Source organism: Callithrix jacchus, chromosome 6 (genome assembly GCF_049354715.1).
Source record: "Callithrix jacchus isolate 240 chromosome 6, calJac240_pri, whole genome shotgun sequence".
NCBI lineage: Eukaryota > Metazoa > Chordata > Mammalia > Primates > Cebidae > Callithrix > Callithrix jacchus.
The window spans coordinates 85,825,522-85,837,965 of NC_133507.1; the positions used below are offsets into that span (position 1 = coordinate 85,825,522).

General features: G+C 37.8%; 1 long non-coding RNA gene across 12 annotated transcripts in view; it reads right to left on the bottom strand.

Moving 5' to 3' along the window:
- LOC103793805 (uncharacterized) overlaps positions 1-12,444 on the bottom strand; it is a 305,828-nt gene that overhangs the window by 292,154 nt on the left and 1,230 nt on the right. For all 12 annotated transcript variants that reach the window (XR_013518941.1, XR_004745014.3, XR_013518938.1 and 9 more), the window contains exon 2: positions 10,061-10,208. This is a non-coding gene — a long non-coding RNA (uncharacterized LOC103793805). The remainder of the gene's footprint in view (positions 1-10,060; positions 10,209-12,444) is intronic.

Below are 12,444 nucleotides of genomic sequence, written 5' to 3' on the forward strand. Positions count from 1 at the left end.
ATGACAGAACTGGGATACAAACATGATAGAGACAGGAGCAGTGGTGGCAGGAAGATGGGAATGAGGAGTGAGAAAGAGACTGCTGCACTGAGCCTGACATCTAGGAGGATGTCAGGGAGCCTACAGCCCAAAAGGAGCAGCCCCAAACCCCCAATCCCTTCTGACACACTCATTGTGTCTGCTGTGGCGCCCATTTTGCACTCTGGTTTTCTCATGGACTAATTCCCTGGCCTGAATTCCACCCAGTTTGAGACTGCTCCCCTGATAATCTGTCTAGTCCTTGCCAATCTTCTCCTATCAAGAGTTAACGCCTGTTCACGAGACCCCCCAGCAGCTGACTGGGGTCCTATTCCAACTGAGGGAGGCCCTGCAGCAAGTCAAGAGACATTGCCTTATACTGGCAAGAAGGGCCCCTGCCCACCAATGTGAGCTCCTGGGTACTGAGAACAGCCTCGTGAGAGCTTTGTTCACCAAGGCCCTTTAGCTATTATCACTGAAACATTGGTCTTCTTGCAACTCTGATACTGGGCTTTATTCTCTCTCTCTTCCAGCCTACTGTGAGGTCCCAATATGCGTTTACCCCAGCCTGGAAGGGTTATAACACGTCACAGGTGATTTAAACTAATTTCAGTGGTGGTTGATGGATTTCAAGGACCTGACCTCCTGTGCATTAGGAAGATCTACTCTCGCCTTCACTTTATTTTGTAGCTATCATTTGACTAGATGAGCCTGCCTTCTACACTCCCAGCAGCATTCATCATACACAGTCTGTCTTCCCTACTAGCTTGCAAGAACCAAGTCTGTCTTGATCATTGTTTTATGCTATTCCCAGCAAGGAGGCCAGCATATAGAAGAGATGAACAAACTCTTACTGAATAGATAAATTTAGGATACACATGTGCAACTGTCAAGTAACCACTAGTTTGGGGAAAGTTAGTCCCATCACATACTTGAGTTTATTAATTGGCTGATAATACTAAAGCATTAGCCAACACATTTACTTTAACTTCAACATATTCACGCATAGAAGCATATTTTGAAAAACTGTTTAACCAATTTCTAGGGATAGACAAGAAGATTATAAGTATCTTTGCATTCAGGTTGCTTTATAGTATATGCAGAATTTATTTTGCATCTCTGCCCTCTCAAGAGTGAATTGAAGCATAATTATATTAAATAACTTCTGTGAAATTGTTCTCCCTTCAAAAGAGTATTTGCTAAATTTGCTTTTCAAAATCTGAGTAAAGTGAAGCAAAAGCCTTTTACTGGGGGGTAGTGTTACACTCAACAACAGAACTAGAAAAAATATGTTTTTGGGGGGATTAACATTATTTATCAGAAAAAAATTACAGAAAATTACTGTAACAGCCAGGCATGGTGGCTCACAAGTGTAATCTCAGTACTTTGGGAGGCCAAGGTGGGTGGATCACAAGGTCAGGAGTTTGAGACCAGCCTGGCTAACAGGGTGAAAACTCATCTCTACTAAAAATACAAAAATTAGTCGGGCCTGGTGGTGGGCACCTGTAATCCCAGCTGCTCAGGAGGCTGAGCAAGAGAATTGCTTGAACTCTGGAGGTGAAGGTTACAGTGAGCTGAGATCATGTGTGCCACTGCACCCCAACTAGGGAAACAGAGTGAGACTCCATCTCAAAATAAATAAAAAGAAAATTGCTGTAACATATTCAGATAGTCTTATTATGCTTACTTAAAACTAAAACAATTTTATTAATTTATCACAAAAATGACACTTTTTAAAATGCTGTCTCTATAAGATCCCTGCTGCCCTAGTCTCTTATTCCCAAATAAACCCGAGCAGTTTTCCAATTTCACTACCAAACTACTCTCTCGAACAACTCTATTTATAGTTTGATATCTTTGTGTACCCAGGACAAGTAACAAATCAGTATGAGAGAGAAAAGAAAAAAATAATTCCTGGCCGGGTGTGGTGGCTCACGCCTGTAATCCAAGTACTTTGGAGGCCAAGGCGGGAGGATCACCTAAGGTCCGGAGTTCAAGAAAAAAAATAATTCCTTCAGGTTGCTCTTCTAAAACCAAGCCTTCCTTTCTAATATGTATTCATACCATTTCTCTGACTAAGGAACTGTGTCAGAACTAAATTGACTCATAGGACTCTAGGTTCAATTTTTACTTCAAAACAGTGGCCCCAAATGACTCTGATCCAGTTCTTTCAGCACCCTATTTCCTCACCTGTTGTATGAGAATAATATTTTCCCTTTATCAGTTTCACAAAGATGCTTCTACATATGAAACATACTTGGGACTTCCAAAATGGGTTTGATCATTTTGTCTTACTCAATCAAAATCTTAATCTCTTCTTTTTCCAAACTGGGCAAAATAATATCTGCCAACCTTGAGGGTTTAACAATTAAGTGAGATCATACATGTGAAAAAGCTTTGAAATTTGAAAATGTTTCACATGTAAAAGGTGTTTTTATTTCAATACTTTTGCAAATGTATGTCTAAACTAAATGCAAATTATTCAAAAATACGATGAGACAGTTCCAACTTTTGGTTCTCCCATTAATATGAAGTGAGGGAATGATATAGCCTTCTTGTGGCTGAATGCATTGTCAGTAAAACATGCCTCCATGTGGAGTTCTTTGTTCAGTGATCAAAATTAGTTTGTACCATGATATTCATACTCAGTTCAAAAAGTATTTTTAAGTGTCCACTATGCCAGATACTTGTTAAGAGTTGGGGATATGTTGATAAAAATGACAATGTCTCTATCCTCAGAGAAGGAATGACTGGATACAGAGAGCCAGCCTGAGACTACCAGGGGAAGATGGCATGTGAGCTGAGTTAAGGAGTGAAGAGAAATCAGCCATATGAAGGGAGAAGGAAAGAACATTCCAGGTAGAGTAAATAGGGTAGACAAAGGCCCTAACACTGGAAAAAACATGCTTTGTTCATGAAAAAATATAAACAATATTAGAAAAGTCATATAAGCCATTTGAAGAGTAGTGGGAAGGGAGGTTGAAGAAATGAAAAGGTTTCACCTAAAAGAGCCTCATCCATTAATTAATTTAAGTGAAATAACTCAGGAATGGAAAACCAAATTCTGTGGGTTCTCATTTATAAGTGGGAGCTAAGTCATAAGGGTGCAAAAACATACAGAGTGATATAACTGACTTTGGGGACTCAGGGTGGGAGGTTAGGAAAGGAGGGAGGGATGAAAGACTACATCCTGGGTACTGTGTATAGTGCTCAGATGATGGGTGCACTTAAATCTCAGAATTCGCCACTAAATAATAACTCATCCATGTAACCAAAAACCACCTGTATTCCAAAAAGTATTGAAATAAAAACAATTAAAAATAAATTTTATAAAAGTACTATTTCAAGGCTTAAAAAAAAGGTGTGGAGGGTGCTCAAATGCTTTGCTAAATAACCTATAGCTTCTCCAGTTGGCTCTCTGCTTTTCACACTGTGCAAATCAAACCCTAGGGACAAGCAGGATTAACATGACCTAGCTTCTTGGATTCTTGATTTTGCATAACAGCATGGGAGAGAAACAAAGTTGAAGTACTGTTGATTCAAAACTTTGTAGATATTAAAATACCCATCCTTGGAGTTACTTTGGGAAAGATCTGAGAAACACAGCAGGTATGAAATAGAAAACCACTGATGGTTTTATTGTCAGCAGTGGCATGAGCAGATACATGTTTCAGAGCAGTGGTTTCTCAACCTTTTTGGCAGCCTGGATCAGTTTCATGGAAAACAATGTTAACACAGATGCATGCGGTTGAGGGGATAGTTTTGGGATGATTCAAGAGCATTACATTTACTGTGCACTTAATTTCTCTTATTATTACATTGTAATTTACAATGAAATAATTATACAACTCACCATAATGTAGAATCAGTGGGAGCCCTGAGCCGGTATTCCTGCAACTAGATGGTCCCATCTGGGGGTGATGAGAGACAGTGACAGATCATCAGGCATTAGATTCTCATAAGGAGCTCACAACCTAGATCCTTCACATGTGCAGTTCACAATAGGGTTCACAGTCCTATGAGAATCTAATGTCAAGGCTGACCTGACAGGAGGTGGAGTTCAGGCAGTAATTCGAGCCTTGGGGAGCAGGTGTAAATAGATGAAGCTTTGCTTGCCAGCCTCCCACTCACCTCCTGCTGTATGGCCTGGTTCCTCGAGGTCCATGTCCTGGGGGTTAGGACCCTTGTTTTAGAACAATCACTTACTCTGGTGATGGTGTGGAAAACAGATGTGAGGGGGAAAGACTGAAAACAGGAAGGCCAGTTAGGTGGTGGGCACAGCCTTCCAGGAAAGAGATGATGAGTAGCTAAAGCAGGGTAGGGATTATTGGAGGACAGCAACACTTTAAGAAACAGGCAGAGGTATGCTCATTAGCCATATGGAGTGCTTGAACGTGGAGGTAAAGGAAAAGAGAGGAATCACAGATGAACCCAGAGTTGGGGCTTGGAAGACTGGCTAGACTCTGGTGCCACTGAACAAGTCGGAGTATGTGGGAGGCAGTAAAAAGTTAGAACAAGATTATGACTTCAGCTTTGAAAATGTAAATTTCTACATGCTGTGGAACTCCAGGTGAAGATGCTCAGAATGTATTCTGATACTCTTCTCTAATTCTCCTAGTGAAAAATCATAAGCATTTGCAAGGTGGTCAGAATTAGACAGGTACTTTGCTCTTTTTCTTTTCAACTTACAGTGGCCATCTCCAGAGTTCATACATGACCTAGACTCAGTCTAGAGAAACTTCACTGTCTTCTCTGATGTCTGTCAACTCACAACAAGCAGTAACTACCTGGGTGTGATTTTCTCAGAGAAGTCTTGACCCACTAGTTCTGTATTGTTCCCTGGATTTTAAGCTTTTCAATAGCAACACTATGTGTCACTGACAATATGGACTGCTCATAAATAAGTAACCCAGAAGAAAATTCATTATCTTATCATATATCAATCCCTTAGTCTCCTGGGTCCCTGTTTTTGAACTTTATTTTTCCTCTAACAATATATTTATTAATTCAAATCTAGCTCCTCGTCTCCCAATTGTAATAAAACAGATAACGGATCTCAGGTGGAGAGTAAGCATCAGAAACAGATGAAGTCACAAGACAAAAATCTTATGTCCCTATTTTCCTGTTTTCATGCAAATGTCCCAGTAATTAAATCGGAAAAAATGTAGCAAAAACATATCAGCCAAATGGTTTTAAAATTTCAAAAGAAGCTGTAAATATGGTCCTTTTTAGAAGATCAGGTTCTAACTAGAGTATGAAAAAGGGTAGCATTTGTTCTGATGAAGCAGTTTTTAAATTCTTGTCAGTGATTTGAAAAGAGATAACTGATGTATATTGAAGAAGCCTGCGAGATTTTTAAATAGTTCGGACGCTATGGGGAGCATTTTTTTTCCTTAAAGCAATGTACTCAGAAGTGTTGGCAAGATTTTATTTGAACGTAGCAGTGCTTATGTGAGGAAGTTATTTTGAATTACCCTAGTATAAATATGTATGACTTTATTTGTATTGAAAATTTCCTTTGCAAGTGAGCGAATGAGGGACTGTTACATATCTCTATCACTTTGTAAATGATTTAGGTATTTCATTTTGGAAATAAAATATCATACCCAGAATTCAAAAATAATATCAGAATTCTGTTTGTGCCCACAGGTGATTCTTGCACCTACATTCATACCTTTTAATTTTAATTTGCCATGTAGAACAAATGGTATTTGTTATTTTAAGTCTGGTTTTTTTATATAGCATTTTTGCATACATACATTCATTCACTCATTCACCAGAGATTTACACAGCCCCTCTCAGAAACCAAGCACTATGCTAGGTACTGGGCGTGCAGCAATAGTATTGAACTGTCCTTTGCCATAACATATTTCAGGTAAACATTCTATTTCCTCCAGGCAATATTCTGTAGCACAGTGAAATTTTCAAATCTTTGGGTCATATCTTATTATTTAAAGGCTAAGCATGTTGAAGGCTGTGAACAAGCCTAGTATTGTAAGCGTTTTCCCTCTAAATATAGAATATCAAAAGAAAAGTAAGAAGAGGTGAGGGCCCCAAGAAATAAGGCCCAAAGCAGAGGGAGGCAAGAGGAGGGCAGGAAGGGTATTGAAGAAAACATTAAAATCAAAGCTCAAACTTTCCCCTTAATAACTTTGGGCAGCCAGTTGCTTTTCTACATGAAAATGAAGCTGCTAGCAAGAAAATCATCCACCCCATTAGTTATGGTGCTATCTACTTATAGAAGGAAAAACAAAACAAAATTCATCTTCTCTGTTTTTCTTCTTCTTTTTTTTTTCTTTGAGATGGAGTTCCACTCTGTCACCCAGGCTGGAATGCAGTGGCACAATCTCAGCTTACTGCAAACTTTGCCTCCCAGGTTCAAGCAATTCTTCTGCCTCAGCATCCCAAGTAGCTGGGACTACAGGTGCACGCCACCACATCTGGATAATTTTTGTATTTTTAGCAGAGATGGGGTTTCACCATTTTGGCCAGACTGGTCTCAAATTCCCGACCTCGTGATCCTGCCTGCCTCAGCCTCCCAAATGTATTCCTTCTTTAGCTATTTTGTGGGATTGGAAGGGAAAGGGATCATTAATCCTAAATTATTACTTCACCTTCCCTTCATAAGCAACACATCTCTTCTAGTTCATTCCCGTCTCTCCTTATGATTTCTTTCCTTGATCAGAGAAAACCTATTCTATTTTAATGTGTTTGCTTAAAAGCAAACTATAAGAAGGCTTATCAGAGTCATTTATTTAAAGAATGAGACAAACATATATATGCAGTTCTGTATTGGCTCCCTCAATTCTTTTTTAGGCTGTGTATAAAAGTGACACAAAAAAGAGGAGGAAAACACTTTGTGTTAAATAATGTAATCAAGAACATAACTTTGTAAAAAGGAGGCTATAGTGTCTTATGTACCCATGGTCCCCGCCTGCTACCCTCATCTGTCCTCATTCTTATCTCAAGTTATAAGTTTTAAGTAGGAAATCGGTTTATATGTCCCTAAACCTTCTAAATGAATGACAGATTCCACAAATAGCAACAAATATTACTATATAACAGGCATTATTCCAGGGGGTTGCAAAAGAGACATCAGTGATAAATCACCTTCCTTTGTCAAATAAATTACTATTTGGAGATCATAAATGAAGCAACAGTTTAAATTGTTCCAAGTGACGGTGCTTTGCATTAATATCATAAAAGCATTACTGTCCCTCAAATTCAAAGTTCAAGGTGATTTCAAATGACATTCACATCATATTTCACCTAACCCTGAACGTTTTCTTCAACCATGCAAGAATCCTCCTTAGGTGCAGCAAAACTTCATTATAGATCAGCTTTAGGCTGTAACAAATAATGTTTCAATATCCCATGGAGCTATATGACAGTATGTAATAATATGACTCAGGACTATTCTGATTTCTCTAAACTGAAATTCCAAATTCTTAGCAGATAGATAAATTAAGCTTTTAAAAAATGGAGCTTTAATTTTTCCTTCCTGTTTTAAAACACCAAATATTTTCTGTGAACTTTCAGCTTCGTTCTGTCCCTCTTGTCTAGAAGGGTGCTAGCTGAGTGCCAAGAACAACAGGTAAGCCAGCGTCCCTCAACCCAGAAAAATTATGCCTTTGCCACAGGAGCCATACTTACGCTTCCACAATGGCCAGGGAAAAACCTAATGGGAACAGATTTTTTTGCATGTGTAGCAAAGTGAGTTCCAGAGAGAAAGAAAGAAGCCTGGTTTGCACTGTAGCAGAACCATTGGAACAATATGCTCCCTGTGTCCGCGGCCCCATCCTCCCTGGACACCCTCCTTTCTAGGGCATAGGGTAGAAAAGTCACATACACAGTAGATCATGCCAGGGCCTGCTGACACAACCCTACTCCCAAATTTGCAGGCAGGAGAGTGAAGCAATGTCTGTACTCTATACATAGCCTTTTTTCTTTTCTTTTTTAAATTAGATGTTTCAGCATTCAATTGGGGGCAAGAGGGGTTGAGGAATGGAAGAAGATAGTGCAGGCAAACTTTTCAGTGCTATTCCATCCCTCTATGCCTCCCCACTCCTTCAAGCCTCTGAAGTTAGGCAAAGCCAGGTAAAGAGTTCTGAACAATATTGAGACCCTCTTATGTTTACCTTGAACAAATAGGATCTTTGACACTTCTTGACTACACTTAGCTGCCTGGAAGAGTGCTTCCTCCTATAGCAAGTCATATAGGGAGAATGCACTGAAAAAAAGGTTTTTTCCTTACAATTGCAAATGAAAGAATAAGATATGTCATCAAATTTTAAAGTGTGCACATGTCCTCATCTCAGCTGTTGACATCATATTTATAATCATGAGCACCCCAGGTTTTCTACAACTTAAGAAATTCTATGAGCATATTACTTTTCCAACTTTATCAGTAAACATTGATTTCTGTATAATGCAGAAACCAGTTAAATAATTCCTGGCCCAGTGCAGTGGCTCCCACCTGTAATCCCAGTGCTCTGGGAGGCCAAGGTGGGAGGATCACCTGAGGTCAGGAATTTGAGACCAGCCTGGCCAACATGGTGAAAACTCATCTCTACTAAAGATACAAAAAATTAGACAGGCATGGTGGCAGGTGCCTGTAATCCCAGCTGCTTGGGAGGCTGAGGCAGAAGAGTCGCTTGAACCTGGGAGGTGGAGGTTGCAGTAAGACAAGATCGCACCATTACACTCCAGCCTGGGCAACAAGAGCAGAACTCTGTCTCAATAATAATAATAATAATAGTAATTCCTAAAAACAAAATCATTAAAACAAATAAGTAGCCATAAAATCATTAAAAATTATAATATAAAATAAACAACATCTAAAAGACATGTTACATCAGCTCTGGCTTTCCATAATTTAACTTCATGTATTTTTCAGGTAATTCATTTTAGTAGGAATTACTATTAATTGATACACCTGCCCTGTCCCATACATTTTGTATACAGTCATATTTTCTTCACCATAACAGGTTTGAATCTAAGAACTCTTTTGCCTATTTTAAAAATGAGGTTCACATGGGTAAGGTAACTTATCCTCAATACACACTATTTACCAAGTTGGGAGCCAAATACAGTTTATCTAATTCCAAAACCTGTATCTTTACCAGTATAATACATTAACACTGAGGATCTAGTGTCAAATATACTAATGTCTAGTTTCCAATCAACAAGTGCTAAAAGAAGTTATATAAGAAATAAAAACTATTCCATGACATGCCTAGACCATGATGTCCCCTTCATCACTAACTTGTCCTGTGCTTGGGCCCAGTGTTGGAGCCAGTTGAGCTAACAAGAACCTCCCATGGGAGCTTCTCCTGAGGCTGGTGCCTGGGAGAAGAGACTGGACCAGAAAACATACTTTATCTGGGAAGCCAGAGGCACCAAAGCCAGAGAAACTTTGGCTCAAGGACTTGAGCCAATATTGTAACTGGAAAAATGAGCCTAAGTGTTAGATCCAAAAGGCAAAATAAGCCATACGTGGAAAAACAAGGGCCAACCACAGCATCCAGGAAGCCTGGAAATGGGTCACAAAGCAGTGTGCAGAGCGGGTGGGCACAAGTGGGACATAAACACATCTGGGAAAGGTAAAAAGATGTTGGATGTCACATAAATATGGTGTTGGCCCTGGGGGAGGACCTGGCAGATTCAAAAGCCCACCAGGAACCAGATGCTTGAATTCTGGGGAAAGTTACTGACACTCCATAGGCCACAATTTTTCTCATCTAATAAAATGGACCCAGTTGTAATCCCTTCAGATCTGCTATCAGAATTAAATGATATGTGAAGGGATTTAGCACTGGGCCAAGCCTAGAAAAGCAGGGTTTTTTTCTTAGCTATTATTACTTTATAGTTGTGATTGCCATGGAGATGATGATAATTTTTGAGAGTAAAGTTTTTATATTTAAGTACCTGAAAGAACCCTGAAAAAAAAAATCACCCTTAGAATGGTACAAAATTAAAACTGAGTACAGAACAAAGTTTATAATTTGAGCCTTTTAACGGAATAAAGAATATTAAAGAAGACCTTGAAGCAAGCATGAAGTAATCTCCAGGTCACTAGACAATTTGCAGGTGCAAACCATTTCTGGTCCCATTGTCAGAGGGAGAAAAAAGGTACAGGTCACACCCAGTCTCCTATGCTGATGTCCAAATGTCTGGTGGTTAGTCTTGACCTAAAAAGAGCAAGGAATGGATGCTTTGAGAAAAGAAACAATTAACAGACCCTTTAAGAACTACAGATATAAGTATTTTGAGAAGTCTTCAAGAAAACAAGAACAACAACAAAAAAATCAGTGTTAGAATTACATCACCATAATTTTTCTCCTTACCATTTGTAATGATTTTTCAGTTTTACATCAAAAAGAAAATCTGGTCTTGCGGACATTTAAGAGACTAGGGAATTTCATTTTCCACTTAATAAACTGATTTTCTCCACCACTCTAGGTACTTGAAATTAGCGCAAACCCCAGGCTAGCTACAATTCCAAAAGGGAATGCTCAGTTCATTATGAATGGTCTTAAAGCAAATAGTACTCTGACAGCCAAATTCCTGGTCTTCAAATTTGTAATTTTGCCCTTTTTTTTCACAAGTCTTACTGAAGACCACTTCTGAGCTTCTGCACATTTAACCCTTACACTCAAAGACATGTTGTTACTAAATAACACAGGAAACTTCAACTTTATACATTTGGACTAAATTCCTTTTCAAAAAAAAGTCTAATATTTATAACCAAATTATGACCATATTGAATACACTAAATTAACTACTGAACTAACAGAAAGGAAATACTGTATTTATTTTCACTTCCATGGCTATGCATCCTTTGAACAGTTTGAAAGAATCATAAACCAGCCATAAATCCTACGATGCTTTTCATTTTCTTTCTTCACTTAATAACACAGCACTGATTTTTCAATTAAAAAAATAATACTCAAAAGTAGTTTTTAATAATCAAAATTAATTTTACTATCTTTAGTTGATCTGTATGTTACTCGTTAAACCTTTCATTATAATAATAACGCCACAATATAGTGAAGCTTTATGCATTACTTCATTTAATTCTCAATAAAATCCCAAGGAATAGGCATTATTATTGTACTCACATTGGAGATTAAAAATAAAACAAGCTTATAGGAGATTTCCTATAATCACACAGGTAGTCATCTGCAGGGCTAGTATTTAAAATAGATATTAACACTTTGGACTTTAACTGGCACAGAAGGATAAAAATATCAGTGATATGCTTACTTAATCATTTTTAATAATTTAAATCAGTCCACATATTTGTAAGTAAAAGACAAAAATGATCTTAAATACAAGGCCTGAGTTATTTGTCAATTGCCACAATTTTCCACCTTTAGACTTGAATTAATAGACATAACTAAAAATTTAAATGACAAAATTCCAATAAGAAAACATAGTGCATAATTAGTGCACATCTCTGAATTTGGGGCGGAGAGTGACTTCATTTTACATAGGGTATTGTTTTTCCTAATTAATTGTAGTCTGCCACGTATTTGTATGTGATTGCCTCATAAATGGTTTACAAATTGTTAAGAAGTTTATGGATGTCTAGAAAGAATATTACTGCTCAATAAATAAACTTTTACAAGTGTAGAAGAGAAATTTTACATTAAAATGTGACTTTGTTTCTTCATCCTGAGAGAATGAATTTTAAAAAAACACATTTAAAATCAAGCATTAGATATGCAAATATGTGTTCAGATCAGAGATACCAAAATTATTCAAATGATTAATTATTCATCATAAAATGTCAATTAATAATTATGAAGCAGAAAAGGCATCTTTCTAATGCATCTTTATTTTTCTTGGCCTAAAAAAAGGCTAAATATACATGTTCAATTGACTTCTAACAAGTTTTTAAAATTCAACAAAGTAAACAAATTGTAAACAAACGCAAACTCTGAATTTTAATGAGAACAACCAATATGCCCAAAGTGAAGGGGAGAGCAAAAAATAAAAAAGAAAAGAAAACCAAACAAAAATAGTTATGTTTATGACCTATGTGGCCTCATGCTCACTCACCTGCTAGGTAATGGACAGCGGCCCAGCCTAGCCAAGAAAACAACCTAACAAACCAAGTTGTGAATTTGCTTAGCAATGTGCAAAGTACGTGACATCATGATGTTTCTCTCTGAATTGATCAGTCTTTGTTGGGGTTCATGGGGAGTGCTTTGGGAATTTCTTTACCCTTTCCAAATAGTCATTAAAAGAAAAGCACAGTTTAAGTTTCATAAAATTACCTATCGTAATATCTGAAGTCTGTTAACAAACTAAGCATTACTAAAATATGGCTGTAAACAAAATTTTTCACATTGCCTTAATTCTAAAGAATGCCCCTATGCCAAATATTATTTAGTTTTTTTTCCAGGAAGATTGTATCTTGTC